General features: G+C 41.9%; 1 long non-coding RNA gene across 1 annotated transcript in view; it reads left to right on the top strand.

The window, feature by feature from the left end:
- The first annotated feature begins 4,056 nt into the window (after window positions 1–4,056).
- Window positions 4,057–17,101, top strand: part of LOC113029417 (uncharacterized) — a 34,518-nt gene continuing 21,473 nt past the window's right edge. The window contains exons 1-2 of the long non-coding RNA XR_013911480.1: window positions 4,057–4,164; window positions 4,832–4,937. This is a non-coding gene — a long non-coding RNA (uncharacterized LOC113029417). The remainder of the gene's footprint in view (window positions 4,165–4,831; window positions 4,938–17,101) is intronic.

Consider the following 17,101-nt stretch of genomic DNA (forward strand, 5'->3'; position numbering starts at 1 on the left):
TTTTTTTCAAAAAAAAAAAAAAAGAAGATGGTTTTTTCCACAATAGATTGTGTTGCTGCACGGACGTTTTAGAGTGTCACACAAGTAAGGATTGTCAGGCTGTATGTTGCTGTTGTACATGGCAGAGGACCAATCTGAGTCGCATGACTTGTTAATAAAACTTACTACCCCGTTGGGTAGGATATAGATATTCTGGAGTCTGTCGTGAATGAGACCAGAATATAACATGGATGATCCCATAAATAACTAATTGTAAACAAGGTGAAGGAAATCTCATATAAAATTCTTCATAAATGTTACCCAGCCAGACACTATATGGTAACATTTAAAAGACACATAAATACGAATTGAACTTTCTGTGGGGATCATCCAGAAACTGTGACACATTCTTTTTGGTACTGTTCCTCTACACAGAGATTCTGGAAGAATTTAGCAGTTTTGTTATTGTCCATATTTTAAGGGAGTTTTCTTAATGATGGGAAAATATTTTATTCTGTTTCTTTAAGTTCAACAGGAAGAATGATAAATGTTTTTTTTATAAAAAAAATTGTTAATACTTTTAGCTAAATATTTTATCCATAAATGTAAGTTTATTAATAAAACACCATATTTCTGCCTTTTTATAAGGATATGGAATAGTACATAAAATCAATATCAGACTCAACCAACAAAAAGTTCTATTGTTCTGAGAGCCTCAAAAATTCACATATATATGTATGTGAATTTTTTTCGCATACTCATATAATTATTCTTTTTTTTTACCCCTGGTTCTGTATGTTCATGCTCTGTTCTTTAGTAAACTTCATCTGTTTGTATGTGCATCCAGCTCTGGATGCCTCTGGCTCCTGGGGGCTCTCTCTCTCTCTCTCTCTCTAACACACACTGCAATATGACTGCTGATTTATGTATCTGTGGATTTTTCTTACATGTGCAGTGGTTGTCGATACATTGTGTATTTATATTTGTATAATATATTTGTAAAAATGTAATCAGGAGACATAGTGAGACATGGACTGTGACAACACGAGTTTGACACAGGGGTCGAGGGGACACGAGAGAGAGAGGGCGAGACAAGATTAGCTGGGGAAATATACATGGATACACATGACAGACATGGAATGAAACACAGGGAGGATAACATAAGGACGAAACAGGCAGACGAGACACAAAGACATAACAGGGACACACAAAGGCGAGGGAGACTTGGACACAACAAACACACGCTGAAGACACGATGCTACAAACATGGTGGGGAGACACAGACATGAGAGTAACCTAAACAGATAAAACTAAACAGGGAAACAGAGAACACAACCATAGAACTAACTGAAGGTTAAAGTCTCTACTATACAAACCAGAACATAATACAAACGGGCATAAAACTCAAAATACCGGCCCGTGACAAAAACGAGCTTTCTTCATTTCTTTCATTTGTAACTGATGGTGAGTAGTATTTTCTTTTGTGTGTGCGTGTGTGATTGTTGTTGTTTGCTTGACAAAGGCAAAGTGTGCTTTGCAATATTACACACAGTAAAGCAGCCCAGAGTTCAAAGTTCAAAGTTTGTATTTCTTCATAAAAGTTCAAAATAAAATATTTACTACACATTTCAGCCGGTGTCAGTCTCTGTTTCACTCTCTAACTGTGGCTTAAGTACATAAAACATTCAAGAATCTGATAGATTAATAATATCAGACAGAATGTGTTCCCAGCACTCGATATCTCCCATTTGTGGTCTACTTCTCCTAGTTTTACATATCAACTGACATTATTGTCTACATCACCAGCACTATAGAAGTGAGTGGGCTATTATACCATAGTGCACGTTAAGGTAAATACTGCACAAAAAGTAAGTAGCATCTTGTATCAGATGATTAGGGTAAGCAGTAATGTGAATGTGAGCCTAAAGAAAAGGAATTTAAATACACCAGTACCAGCTTCAGATCATATTGTATATTATATGTTTCTACTTCTTTTAATATGTCATCTGTCATGTTTATATGATGTGACAATTGTACATGTGGAGTTGTGCTCATATTTGGTTTTTACATTCAGTGTATCATTTGTAAAATGTTGACATTTTTTCTTTTATTATTGTCTTGTTTGTTTGCACGTGCTTGTAAATACAGCAAATATTTACAACCTTTGTTTTTTGAAGAATGTTTATGTTTGTGGGGATGAAGCTATCTGGCAACATGACACAGCCCTTTGAACCTCATCTTCATGCCCATCATGTGGCTATGGTACAGGATTTAGGTTTAATGTGATGCATATGCAGGTTACAGCCGGGGAATGGCAGTAAGTTGTGGAGTGATTTGGCATGTTTGACTACTGTTACTCCAAATTCTCTCACATATAACAGGAAAAACCCCTCTTACCCAATGTCATGGAGTTTCACAGGTACACAGAGTCAACACTAAGTCACATCAAAGAAGCCAATGATGGTGAAATGGGAAGTTGATGGTGTCATTATATATATCCAGGAATATGTGGCTGAGGATAGTTGTCATGAAAGGTGTAGGAACATACCCCACTACCAACTCAGTGTCAAAAGAGTTATGTTGGGAAAAAAGAGTGTTCAGATTTGCAGCTCCTTCCTCTTGAAATCAGCTGAAATCAACAACAACTGAATGAGCTGATCTCACTTAATAGACTTAAGGAGATTTTCAACTTGAATGACTTGGATGCAGCTACTTCAGCCTGCAAATGTTTGACCTGAATATTATTATGTTTTTTTCTGTCATTAGACACTTTTCATCATTTTTCATCATGTTCAAGTTTTCCTTCTTTATAGATTCTGAAGTTTTGGTCGTTTTAGTTTCTAATTTTTATGGCCTGTATTTAAAGTACTTAATGTATGTATTTGTTTGTTTGTGTATATGTTACCAGTTTATGCAGCTTTATCGATTGTTTTGCTTGAGGTTTTTTAATCTGATGAGTTTTAATTTTCATAGTAAAATAAAATAAATAGGTGCATTAAAAAAACAAAACAAAAGAAACTTTCAAGCTGGGCTGCAGAAGCTTCCTGTAAGGTGGAATAAAAATGAAGTGAGATGGCTCACACAGTAAACTTTATTATCCAGCTGCTGTGGATTAACACATCAGCAGAATTTATTTGTTAATTATATTCATAGAGAGAATTAATTGGCTGAGATTTTTGGAAAGTTGTTATTATATCTCTACCAAATGTCTTTATAGGGTTCATATAACACCACATGGTCTTGTCCAGGAGCTGAACCCGGGAGCTTGCACACCCAATCATTACCCAGACCAACAAGCCACAGAAACAATGCAGTTTTAGCAATGCTGAATGTTGGAGCAAATACATGAAACACGACAGAAGAATGTATGAAAGAATATCTTGAAAGCCGATGCTAGCTAAATGTCCTGCAGCTGTGTGTGAGGCATTCAGGGAACTTATGTGACAGAGAAATCTGTCTCAAAAGAGTGGCAAATGCCTACAGTATGATAAACACACAAAAACAACTGACCACACAAACTTTCTGATCAGAAGGAGGCTTGTGAAAAATCTCAAGCTACAAGTTGAAGGAGCCATTTCAGTCGTTCAAGATACAATTTGTTAATTACAGAGTTCAGGACTGTTACATGTTACATTGTTACAAATAATTGGAGCCATAAATAAAAGACTAAAGAGAAAAATGGGAATGTGGTTGCAATCCAAAGTCAGAGTAAGATTTTTTTCATTTTCGCAGTCTTTTATTTACAGTCTGTTTCTTCTGGTGGTAAACCTGTTTCACATGTTTGGACCACATTTTAGGCCTACATAGCTGCTGGTTGCAGCTATGTATGTTGTTTGCAGCAATGCTGCGAAGAACATCTTAAAAATACTAAATTCTTCATTGATTTGAGCTGTGGGGTTTGCTACACGTGGCAGAAAATTAAAGAGTAAACAGTGAAAGCCACAAACCCAAGTCACGAGATCCTTGAATTCCATTTTTAATCTGAACAGAAACTTCCAAGGGTCTGTGGACAATGGATGACCATCCAGTCCAGCAGGTGGTGATAATGTACCTTAAAGCGCTGACCGCCAAAAAGAAGAAGAAGACGACGAACACGACAACGACGAAGAAGAAGCCACAGAGTTCCCGTTTCATTGCTGTTTGTTTCTCAGTTTTTCCCTCTCCCATCTAAAAGTAAGTGTCAAGGTAAGTTTGATCTGAGTTCAGTCAGTCTTGAGCTTTATGAAGTTTTCTGCTCCTCTCTGTGAGAGCGGGCGGGAGAAGACCGTTAAAGGTGAGGCTCTAGAGTGTAGCTAAACAGCTGGGTATGTGTATAAGTGTGCAAAACAATAGATTAGAAGTGAGCCACGAGTATAGTATGGTCACGCTTTGTGTCACTACTGATCACGCGCTCAACACACACTCTACACGTGCTTGCATCGCACACGCGCACTCTCAAGTATCAGTATCAGTATTGTACAATTCAGCTGGACTGGCCATCGGACATACCGAGCATTTCTTTGTTTATCGCCCACTTTGCCCCAGAAAGAGGAAAACAGCGTATGTTGGCGGAAAAGTGCTATAATGAAATCCATTTATTTATATTAAAACACAGCTGCCTTAATCTTATTGGCGCAAAGTTGTGTCTGCCCACTGGGCATCTGATTCTAATAACAGGCCTCAGTCTCTCCTGGTACTGCTGTGCCATACTGCTAAATTTGGTATCGGTGCTCAAACCTTTTGTGTTTGTTTCAAATAAGTTGCCCACTTGGGGAAGCTAAAACTTGTTCTTTGTGCTGTCAGATGACCATATGAGACACTTTGACTCTTCAGTGCAGTGTGGAGCCTAACAAAGATCTGTTTTGTGTCCCAGCTGATCAGCAGGAGGAGAAGAGTCTGACGGAGCAGCAGAGGAACATTTTCAGCCATCTGGACTCAGCTGAGTCACTACAGAGGAAACAATGAGCTCAACACAGAAGGTGACAGATACTAGTGATAACTAAAACTCCATTAAAAGCTGAAGTACTGATATATATTTTACGCAAAACTTATTGATCCTTGTGCTATGTTAATGTAATGTAATGTTTTAATAATGTAATAATACAATGCCTACACTGTAGAGGGTGACATTGCCTCTAAACAGGAACATGAGCAGGGAAGAGGTTAAAGTGGGATTGAGCAGGTGGGAACCCTAAAATCAGCTGTAGTGGCTCAGCGTGGGGAAAAGAATCACAGCTCACAATAATTTCTGTTGAGAGCTCCAGTAGATTTTCTTAAAGTACAGGCTGTGATCAGCTGACCTGCTGCTCTCTGTGGATGTACACAACTGAATTCAACCAGATGTCAGCAGATGTTTCATGAGCTGTCCTGGCTGGTTTCCATCCTCTACACTGACAGTACACTGTCTTTATATTAGACACTATACTGTTGGTATGAAGGTGGAACTCAGTGAATGAATGTCAGCATCATGAGCTTCAGTTTAAATGAATCTCTGCTACACTTGATGTAATCTAACTCTGACATGAGCACCACAGTCACTGTGCACCAGTCACACACTGTTCTTTACTTTAAATCCATCACAGTTCAGCAAACGAACCTGTTTATCCTGCACTAACCTGCAGAGGATCTACATGCAGTCTTTAAATAACACAGTTAGTCTGCCTCAGATTGTTTTGCAACAAGTTTTACAACCTGAAAAAACAATGTCACATGTACAGACATGTATATTAATCAAATCCCACTGAGCAGTCCTTACCTTTAAACCTAACCCCCCTCTTCCTCTCCTGTCCTGTGTGTCGACCTTGTTCTCATTCGACAGCGTAACATACCGACGATTTGTCACATCCCGAGGCGTTCCTCAAGCACGCAAAAGTTAACCTTCTGTATTCCTATGATATGCACCGGGTTGTGGATGGAAAGCAATAGATTGGCGCTGCCGGCAGTAATACACGTTCCAGCTGTGTATTCCAGCTATGACCATAACCTGATCCCTAACACAAGCACCACCTTAATCATGTTAGATAGTGTTTTCCAAAACGATTACAGTAAACGTACATGTGTAGATTCATTCCAAACGGTATAGGGACGTGTTGGGTGGCGGAAAGCGTAACATACTGAAGATTTGTCATCTAGCACAAGCATCAACAACCTTTAAAACCCAAAGAGCCATTTGGACCCAGTTTCTAAGGAAAAGGAAACACTGGGAGCCGTAAATACTTGTAAACATCTAAAAATAATAAAAAAAAAATATATATATATATATATATATATATTAGGGGTGCAACGATATTCGTATCGATATTGAACCGTTCGATACAGTGCTTTCGGTTCGGTACGCATATGTATCGAACAATACAAAATTTGTAATTTATTTTATCAACTTTCCTTCTGACATGCTGTCTGTGTTGAGCGCTCAGTGAATCTGCGTTCGACTACTCCGCCTAGGCTGCACTGTCGAGCGCAGATCCACTGAGCGCTCAACACAGACAGCATGTCAGAAGGAAGAGCGCAGGGCAAGCTAGCGAGACAGAAGTTAAGCTCTCCTTGCAACATGGACCTCCCCCACCCTCATTCAGATCTGGCGTTTGGAATTATTTTGGTTTTCATGTGACGTATGACCCTGAAGGTAAGCGAGTCATGGACTAAAGTAAAACAGTATGTTGGATGTGCCATGCAATGCTCAATTACATGGGTGGGAACTAGTGTGTTAGCGCAGTTAGCTCGTTAACGTGTTGGCCGTCTAGCCCCATGCACGGGGCGATCGGCGGTAGCTCGTTAACGGAGATTTGCCGTGTTGTGGCGTTAAGGTCATTTCAACGAGATTAACCTGAAAGCACTAGTGGGAACACAACGAATATGACTGCACATTTACGCCGACATCATCCTAGTGCAAAGACCAAAACAACAAGCATGCTACTAACTTTAGCCGAGTCATTTAGACAGCTGTTAGCACATGATTCTCCTTATGCTGCTGAGAATATAGCCCAGAAGAAGCGGTTAGTATAGCTTTTATTTTGGAAAGAGCCATTTCTCTGTAATAAACTCTCTTTTCCAAAGATGAGTGATTCCTCAATCAGATACAGGGCTTGCAATATCGCTAGCCCGACGTCCTGGGGCTAGCGATTTTTTTCAGTCGGGCTACCAAAATCTATCTCTTCCCTGCCCGTCGGGCTATTGTAGGAAAAATATATGTCAATGCTTTTGCATTCTTTCAGAAATGTAGCTGGGTAATTATGTCATTGGCATCGGTGAGCCACTGTCAATATGTGACATATTGAAATCGCGTTTGAATTTGCGCTTGTTTTTTTGCTTTCACTTTGCAATCGTGCGAACTGTGTATAGAGAGCGACAGCACTGATCTGTGAGTGATGATAATTTGTGCACCAATTCCTCTGACATCGTCTTATTAATCGTTAGCTTACTACGCAAACATGACAAGTGAAATCTCCCGCAGCAAGCTTAAACATGTGAGAGGTTGATCGCGCAGAGAATCGCTGAGCTTATGTGAGTGCGTGTGTAAAAGCAGCAGTATATATATTTTAGTTCTGCTGAGCCAAATAAGACAGGTCAGGGTGAAGAACTGACAGCCAAAGAAAAGCTTACCGCAAAACGGAGAAGTTATGACAAATCAGACTATAAGGCAAAAAGAAAGTGCAGCTTTATGGTTTCATGGACAAAAGAATTTCTGTGGCTGCAATATGACGAGCTAAATAACCAGGGCTGCACATAAGTGGTCCGCAGGTGCGCATTCGCTGTCAAAATAAAAAACACGCACAAGGGTTAGGGTTAAATTTAAAAACTGTACTTTTGAGTTAAAATATATATATTTATAATTTTAATAAATGACAAATTAAAAAGGCATGAACATTTTTTTTTTATCGAAAAAATATCGAACCGTGACACCAAAGTATCGAACCGAACCGTGAATTTTGTGTATCGTTGCACCCCTTATATATACTGACCAACCTGTGCACTGCCTGGATTGATTACAAGAAGGCCTATGACTCAATGCCCCACAGCTGGATACTGGAATGCCTAGAATTGTACAAGATCAATGGGACCCTAAGAGCCTTCATCAGGAACTCAATGGGGATGTGGCGTACAACACTAGAGGCCAACTCCAAGCCCATAGCACAAGTCACCATCAAGTGCGGGATCTACCAAGGAGATGCTCTGTCCCCACTGCTGTTCTGCATAGGCCTGAACCCCCTCAGTGAGATCATTAACAAGACTGGCTACGGATACCGACTACGGAACGGAGCAGTTGTCAGCCACCTCCTGTACATGGATGACATCAAGCTGTATGCCAAGAGTGAACGAGACATCGATTCACTGATCCACACTACCAGGCTATACAGCAATGACATTGGAATGTCGTTCGGACTGGAGAAGTGTAGTCGGATGGTAACAAAGAGAGGGAAGGTAGTCAGAACTGAGGGGATTGAACTACCAGAAGGCAACATTGCAGACATAGAGGACAGTTACAAGTACCTGGGGATCCCACAGGCGAATGGGAACCATGAAGAGGCCGCTAGAAAAGCTGCAACCACCAAGTACCTGCAGAGGGTCAGGCAAGTCCTGAGGAGTCAGCTGAATGGTAAGAACAAGATCTGGGCCATCAACACGTACGCCCTGCCCGTGATCAGGTACCCTGCTGGGGTAATAGGCTGGCCAAAGGAGGAGATAGAAGCCACTGACATCAAGACAAGAAAGCTCCTTACCATGCATGGAGGGTTTCACCCCAAGTCCAGCACCCTGAGGCTGTACGCTAAGCGGAAGGAAGGGGGCCGGGGACTGGTGAGTGTCAGCACCACAGTCCAGGATGAGACAAGGAACATCCAAGAATACATTGGGAAGATGGCCCCAACTGACCGAGTGCTCAGTGAATACCTCAGGCAGCAGAAACCCAAGAAAGAGGAGGGAGACGAGGAACCATCATGGAAGGACAGGCCCCTGCACGGTATGTACCACCGGCAGATAGAGGAGGTGGCTGATATCCAGAAATCCTACCAGTGGCTGGACAAAGCTGGACTGAAAGACAGCACAGAGGCACTAATCATGGCAGCACAAGAACAAGCTCTGAGCACAAGATCCATAGAGGCTGGGGTCTATCACACCAGGCAAGACCCCAGGTGCAGGCTGTGTAAAGATGCCCCAGAGACAATCCAGCACATAACAGCAGGGTGCAAGATGCTAGCAGGCAAGGCATACATGGAACGCCATAACCAAGTGACCGGCATAGTGTACAGGAACATCTGTGCCGAGTATAACCTGGAAGTCCCGAGGTCAAAATGGGAGATGCCCCCAAGGGTGGTGGAGAATGACCGAGCTAAGATCCTGTGGGACTTCCAGATACAGACGGACAAAATGGTGGTGGCTAACCAACCGGACATAGTGGTGGTAGACAAACAGAAGAAGGCGGCCGTAGTGATCGATGTAGCGGTTCCGAATGACAGCAATATCAGGAAGAAGGAACACGAGAAGCTGGAGAAATACCAAGGGCTCAGAGAAGAGCTCGAGAGGATGTGGAGGGTGAAGGTAACGGTGGTCCCCGTGGTAATCGGAGCACTAGGTGCGGTGACTCCCAAGCTAGGCGAGTGGCTCCAGCAGATCCCAGGAACAACATCGGAGATCTCTGTCCAGAAGAGCGCAGTCCTGGGAACAGCTAAGATACTGCGCAGGACCCTCAAGCTCCCAGGCCTCTGGTAGAGGACCCGAGCTTGAAGGATAAACCGCCCGCAGGGGCGTGCTGGGTGTTTTCTTTTCTTTCTTTTTTTTTTTTTAATATATGTGTGTATATATATGTGTATATGTAAAAAATCAGGGAACAACAATAGGAAATATAAAAAAGTATAGACCTGGTAAATATTTATATATGTATACATTTTTATATATCTGTGTACAATCAGGAGGGATGGGCATGATTTTAGTGTTTAAACAGTCATGAATTATTTTTAACAGCAGGTTGGATGTAATGTGTTAGAACTACCAGCAGGTGGGGATAAGAGACCTTTAAGGTGTTTGGTGCCACACTCCACCTTCAGGTTTAAAACTAGTGTTAATGGAGGGAGTTTGAAGGTTGAGTTTGTTCCACGACTGCATTTCACTCACTGCCTCTGTTTGTATCTCTGTCACTGCAGGACCAACATGGAGCGAGAAGTCAGCGCTCTCAGGAGGCCGACAAACCTCACAGAAGAAAGGGAGAGAAAACATGCACCTCTGACGAGTGTGGGAAGGATTTTACTTTAAAGGGTCATCTAAAACAGCATCAGGTCATCCACACTGGAGAGAGACCGTTCAGCTGTGACTTGTGTGGAAAGTCTTTTTCCACGAAGGGTTACCTAAAACAACACCAACTCATCCACAGTGGAGTTAAAGCGTACAGCTGTGATCAGTGTGGCAGAGCTTTTACTCGCAGTAGCCACTTACAGGATCATCTAGTTACCCACTCTGGAATTAAGGCGTACAGCTGTGACATCTGTGGAAAAACTTTCAGCCGGAGAGGGAACCGAAATATACACCTACGCATTCACACCAGACATGATGTGTACTGCTGTGAACAGTGTGGCAAAGAGTTTGCTACAGACACACAGTTAAAACAACACATGTTTACCCACACTGAGGGACGACCTTATAAATGTGACCTGTGTGAGAAGACTTTTAAATCTCCACGTAACCTGAGAGAACACCAACAGATCCACACCAGAAAGAGACTCTCCAAGTGCAGTTACTGTGAGGTATGTATTTATATTGTTATCTTGTCATTTTAGCCTGACTGTTTGGAACAACTCTGCTCATTAAACTGTGTTAGCATGTTAGCAATTCTACTGCATGGAAAAGCAGCTCTGAGTGATTATTCAGATTTTCATGTCAGTTATGATTTTAGTATTACTGTAGTATTATGGTGGTAGTATTGTAGTTATTGCAGCCCAGTAAACTGAGTGTGTTAACTGAAACAGTCAAATGTAATTGGACGTCTGCAGAGATGCTCTTTATTTCAGGCGACGTTCAGGATAAAAATGTTGAAGGACTGACTTACACTGTCTTTGTGTCTTTGTTTAGAAGCAGAGCGACACAGATGGATCCAGTTCTCAACCCTGTCATCACTGTGGTGGTGGGAAAGACTTTCATTGTGGCCTCTGTGGAAAAACTTTCAGTTGGCAACCGAACCTAAAAAGACATCAACGTAGACACACTGGAGACAAACTGCAATACTGCAAAGAATGTGGGAGAAGCTTCACCACACCAACTGAGTTAAAACAACATGAACTGATTCACAGTGGGGTTAAAAAGCACCTCTGTGATCAGTGTGGGTCATCCTTCACCTCTGCATGTAAGCTTAAATCACACAAACGAGTCCACACAGGAGAGAAACCATACAAGTGCAGACACTGTGACAAAAGCTTCTCACATTCAGGTAATCGTAACAGGCATGAACGTACACACATGGAAGGAAACTACAGCTGTGACCAGTGTGACAAGAGCTTCAGTAATCTCAGTTCATACTCCACACACAAACGATCCCACGTTACTAATAAACTGTTTCACTGTTACCAATGTGCCCAAACATTCACCTCATTGTCTGCTCTGTGCAAACATCAGCGTGATCACTCAGGACTGTAATCACTCCCATCACTGGATCACAGTGAATCTGAAGAGACAGAAAGATCCTCTGGTTTCAGTGTCAGACTCAAAAAGCTTGAGATCAGGCTCCACAGAGTTCAGATAGAATCATTTAAACTTGTGTTGAACTGAACTGGTTGCTGGGCTGAACTTCTACATAATACAGATTTACATGGGATCTTATTTTCTGTTGTTTTACTGAGTCAGTTTTGTCCTTTTTTCTCTGTCCTGGTTTTGCTCGTCTGTAAATAATTGAAACTCAGTCAAATAGTTCATTGTTCTCCAGCAAAACGTTTTGGAAACTCATGTTTAACCTTTTAAACTCTGACATGTTTTAGCACACAAGGCTTCATCGGGGAGTTCACTCATGATTGGACCATGAGAATAAAGGTTTTTAGTTCTTTCAAAGAGAGTCTTGGAGGTGTTTGATGTTTCTGTTTTTTCTGAAACCACCTGAAAGAAAAACTATTTTTCTTGCTTTATGTAGTGTAGAAGTTTTCTCAGATGTTTCTTTCATCTGTGATGTTCTTGAATGTGTTCACATGAAGATGGTACAAATAAACTGTCCTTTTAGCTTTAGCTCCTAAATTATTCATCATTTATGGATGTAGCACAGCAGCAGTTTCTTGATTAACACATGGAGGGCTCGGGATCTGATGGTAAATAATGTTTTGTGTCCTTGTACACATCATACAGCTCAGCTGTTCCACAGATGTCAGGTTTACACAGTGGGATGGTTTGTAAGAACTAGGACTGCCACATAGGATTATTTTGATAGTCGATTAGTCACTGATTATCTTTGCAATTAATCGACTAAGATCATGCATCCATTGGACGTAAAACGTATAGTTTATTGCACCAGCATGCATCTGCTCTTATTTAACTATTATTAGCTTACAACTTGAAGTGTTTAAGGAAGCTCACAAGGAATATATTTACATGGTTCACCGGGTGTATATAAAAAGGTGCAGAGATAGTGCTATGTACAAAAGTGGGGGTACAGGGCTCCAGGGAAAATACACTCGCTCCTCATCAAACAATCCATGCACAAGGTCAGGCTCTCTCTCTCTGACACTCACCACAGGGAAACATTTGTTAGTTCAAAGCTCAGGAACACGAGGGAAAGCTTGCAGGTAACTTGACGGCACTAACACGAATCATACATAATGATCCATCAAAGAACAGCAGTCACTCCCTGGCTTAAATGCTGGCACACTAATGAGTCTCAGACGTTTGTTCCTCTGAGTGGCGTGGGCCAAGGGCGTGAACCCGCAATGAGTTCCACCCCGGCAAGAGAGAGACAGAATGAGAGAGAGCGCACGAGAGCGAGAGAAACGCAGAAACAGCTTATCAGCACCCTGCTGATCCTCCTGGCCGTGACAGGTCCTCTGGTGATGTCACCATGAAAGGCAGAGAGCCCCGCCTACCTCAGGACCTCCCCTGTCATGTATTGATCAGGATGCAGAGTTGGGTTGAATATCCAAAAAAATGTACTCAAGTAAGAGTAGCATTACTTTAAAATATTATTACTCAAGTAAAAGTGAAAAGTAGTTGTCAAAAAAGTTACTCAAGTAAGAGTAAAAAAGTATTTGGTGAAAATACTACTCAAGCAGTGAGTAACTGTTTTAAATGTCCGATTTATTTTATAAATAAATGCTATCAGACAAACAAAAATGAATAAATATACAAATTTTAGTATCTTCAAAACGTTTTCAGAGAAAATATTAAAACGAGGCATCTTTTGTATGAACACATGTTCATACAAGGAAGCTCAGTTTACCATAAATTGTATGGGTTGCATTTATTTCTGCATATTTAGCAAAAATGTGCCATTTCTTCACTCAGTGAGGTGATGGTTTTCAGCAGCAGTTTGCTCTCAAGGTTCTTTCTGTGACGCTGTAACTGTTTAGCAGTGAACAGGAGTCCTGCATGACTAAGAAGTTCTTCACAAGCTTCAGACCACCAGATCCCTGTGCAGAGCCCAGTCCCATCACGTTCTCTGATGGCAGTGAACATACATATGGCGCAATGATGTACCTTTGCTGGAGCTGCAGCCATAGTGTGAGACTAGTAGAGTCCAAAGCTAAACTGACACCTCTCAACCACAAAGGCGCTCCTGTTAAAGCAGAGATGTGTGGCGCCGTCTTTGCTGCCCGCCTGAAGATCTACTTCCAGAGACACTGCAGAATCCAGGTCAAAAAATGGTACCACCTCGTCGACAGCCAGACCGTCTTGGGTGCAATCCAGCGTGAGAGCTACGGTTTCCAGACCTTCTTCGCAAACCGCATTGGTGAAATCCAGACATTTGGACATCCACTGATGTCCAAGATTGGTGATGGATTCCTGGGTCAGCAAACATTGCAAACATTCTCACCAGAGGGGCCAATCCAAATGCCCTAACCGAGGACTCCGAGTGGCAGTCGGGTCCAAAGTTTCTCCAACTTCCTGAAGATGAGTGGTTGAAGAAATCCACCGGAGAAGTCGCTGCCCAAGCTCGAGAAAAGGTCACAAAGCTACAGAAAAAGACTTTTGTTGCGGTCCTTACCAGAATCCACATCAAGGCAGCTCAGGACTCAGCACACGTAGAGTCGAGAAGACCACTGGCAGGAGTAGCAACCCAACAGCTAATCGACGCAAGGCGATTCAGCAACCTGAGAAGGCTGATTGGGACCGTGGCGTGGGTCTGGAGGGTTGCCAAAAAGTTCATGAGATCCAAGACCAGAGACCAAGAAAAGTGGGAAGTAGTACCATCTTCGGGTGTCCTCACAGTCAGTGAGAGACGAGATGCTTTTCGAGACCTTTGCCAAGAAGACCCAACACTGTGTCTTCTTGTTCGCCTCAACATTGAAGTATCAAATGTCCAACATCTGGAAAGGAACCCACACCAGTGTACTGTGATGCTTCACCAACATGTGGCAGATGCTGGTCCTGCCTTTCATGCTGACATCACCAGAGAGCCCCGCCCACCTCAGAACCTCCCCTGTCATGTATTGAACAGGATGATTATGAAGATGACCGAGTGCAAATAAGACTGTAAAAATCCGCAACCAGAATGTTTAGATGCTTTCTAATTATTCATGAATATCATGAGTGTTTGTGTGTTTTGTCTTTTCTTTCCTGACGTTTGTTACTAACAAAGACAGTTTACGCTCTGTATGTGTTTTCATCCTTACCAGCCACACTCTAACTGCAATTAAGAAAACAAACTTTAGAAATTGTCGACTCAGTGACTTCATAAAATATTTAAGTGGTTCAGGTAGAGCCAGTTTTTAAATGACCATGAACACTTACCTTATTGTATCTGTACAGCATGTTTTTCTATTAGACAGATTTGTAACAGAGGCCTTGCTCTCAGTAAGTTTGAAGTCATTTTCTGATTTAATTTGTAATCTCTGACCTTTGTGTATCCTGCTCATTTTTCATGCTGCCTTTATAATAATAATGGATTGGATTTATATAGCGCTTTTCAAGGCACCCAAAGCGCTTTACAATACCACTATTCATTCACTCTCACATTCACACACTGGTGGAGGCAGCTTTAGGAGTTTCTGTCTTTTGTATTTGAAGATAATTCATTGAATATACTCAGCTGCTTCCCTTTGGTGCCTCACACATCACTTTGTGAAGTTTTTCAGTGTCCAGTTATGTTTTTTATTGCTGTTTGAATTCTCTGTATGTTTGACCCTGTAGACTGTTTAATGGACTGCTTGTCTTCCTGTTTGTAACCACTGCCTGTTTAGGACTAAAGATTTGGATGGTAGACTTTAATACAGCCTCTGCGTGTCGTCCCTTTGTGTCCTCGTCCTCTGTGAATGTATCACAGATGTTTTCATTATAATATCATTATAATAATAGAGTAAGATGGCGCCATTGTACGGCAGGCCGTCCTCGTCTCTGTTGTCGAGCTCTTTTCCTTGATATTTGTTTATTATTTACTATCTTTCTGGCACTATGCCCCCCAGATGGTTATGCATTAATCACCTATGACCGGGATACTCTGTTAAATCTTTGTTTTCCCCCCATATGCTGGGTTGGATCTTGGGAGACACTACATTTCCACGTATCATCTCTTCCACTGGTTCATACGGTTCCCCTCTCTGCCCCCCGCCTAAGAAGCGTGACAGGAAGCGGGGCAAACGGAGTGGGTTTCGGGTTCACTTTAAGGCTTACCTTAAAACATCAGCTGCAGCTAATTCCCTCACCACCGCGGGGATTATACGACTTCCATCCGCTCGGGATCCATTGTCCTTTGGGCTGCTCAACCATCGCTGGATCTGTCCGGTCGGTAAACAAGCCTGTCCGGTTTCTCCGGTAGTCACTCTGCCTGTTCGTGTTTGGATTGGTTCCCCAAGTGATGGTGTTCGTCACAGGTATTTAAGCCAACTAAGACGTGCTTCCAGCAGAGATAAGATGCCTATCTCTCGGATGGTTCTATTAAACGCAAGATCGCTGGTGAATAAAACCTTCATCTTAAATGGCCTCTTCCTCAACTCTTGGCTTGATGCTCTGTTATTGACTGAAACTTGGATTCGTCCTGGTGAGTCCTTTTCCTTTTCAGAGCTACTTCCCCCGGACTGTGTATTCTTTAGTTCACCGAGACCCTCGGGAAGAGGTGGAGGCGTTGCCTCTGTTTTTAAAAACAAACTTAAAGTTCGGCAACTGCCCTCTCCTACCTATTGTAGTTTTGAGGCTCAACTATTGGAGCTTGCCGGACCCCCAACGATTCTATGTGCTGTGATTTATCGACCACCTAAATATAATAGGTCTTTTATTTTGTGAATTTGCTGACTTCTTAGGTTCATTTTTATTAAGTTATGACCAAGCTCTTATTACTGGATATTTTAACATACATATTTGTTGTGCTGATGACCCCCTAGCCAAAGATTTTCTTGCCCTAACTGAGTCTTTTAACCTTACACAGTGGGTCAGGGAACCTACTCATCTTAAAGGCCATACCTTGGATTTGGTCCTCTCATATGCTTTGGATATTTGTACTATGGACGTTGATAATGCTGGTATTTCTGACCATTTTTTGCTCGTGTTTGATGTTGAGCTATGTGCAATTGATTTAAATTCTAAAGGCTGTCATCGCCCTGTACGTATCATTAACTCTGAGAATGTGGCTAACTTCATTACAGCCTTTTTGAACTTTGCCTTTTTTGATCCAGATTTCACTGATACTAACTGTTACACACCTCCCTTGGTTGATGATTATGCCAACGCTATGTTATCCACCTGTTGTTCCATCTTAGATACTGTGGCCCCTATAAAGATGAAACGTCCCAGAACTTCTCATCAACCATGACTAAATGACACTATATGAGCTTTACGTCGTGTCTGTCGTCAATCTGAAAGGAGGTGGAAAAAAGACAGGCTTCAGATATCCTATGGCATTCTTTGTAGGAGCCGCCTTCTATACCAGAACTCCATAAAGGCAGCTAAAGCAGCTTTCCTATCAGATATTATTGAGACTAATAGCTAACAGCCCCGAATGTTATTCAAAATTTTTAATTCAGTCTTA

This window comes from Astatotilapia calliptera, chromosome 9 (genome assembly GCF_964374335.1).
Source record: "Astatotilapia calliptera chromosome 9, fAstCal68.1, whole genome shotgun sequence".
NCBI classification, from domain to species: domain Eukaryota; kingdom Metazoa; phylum Chordata; class Actinopteri; order Cichliformes; family Cichlidae; genus Astatotilapia; species Astatotilapia calliptera.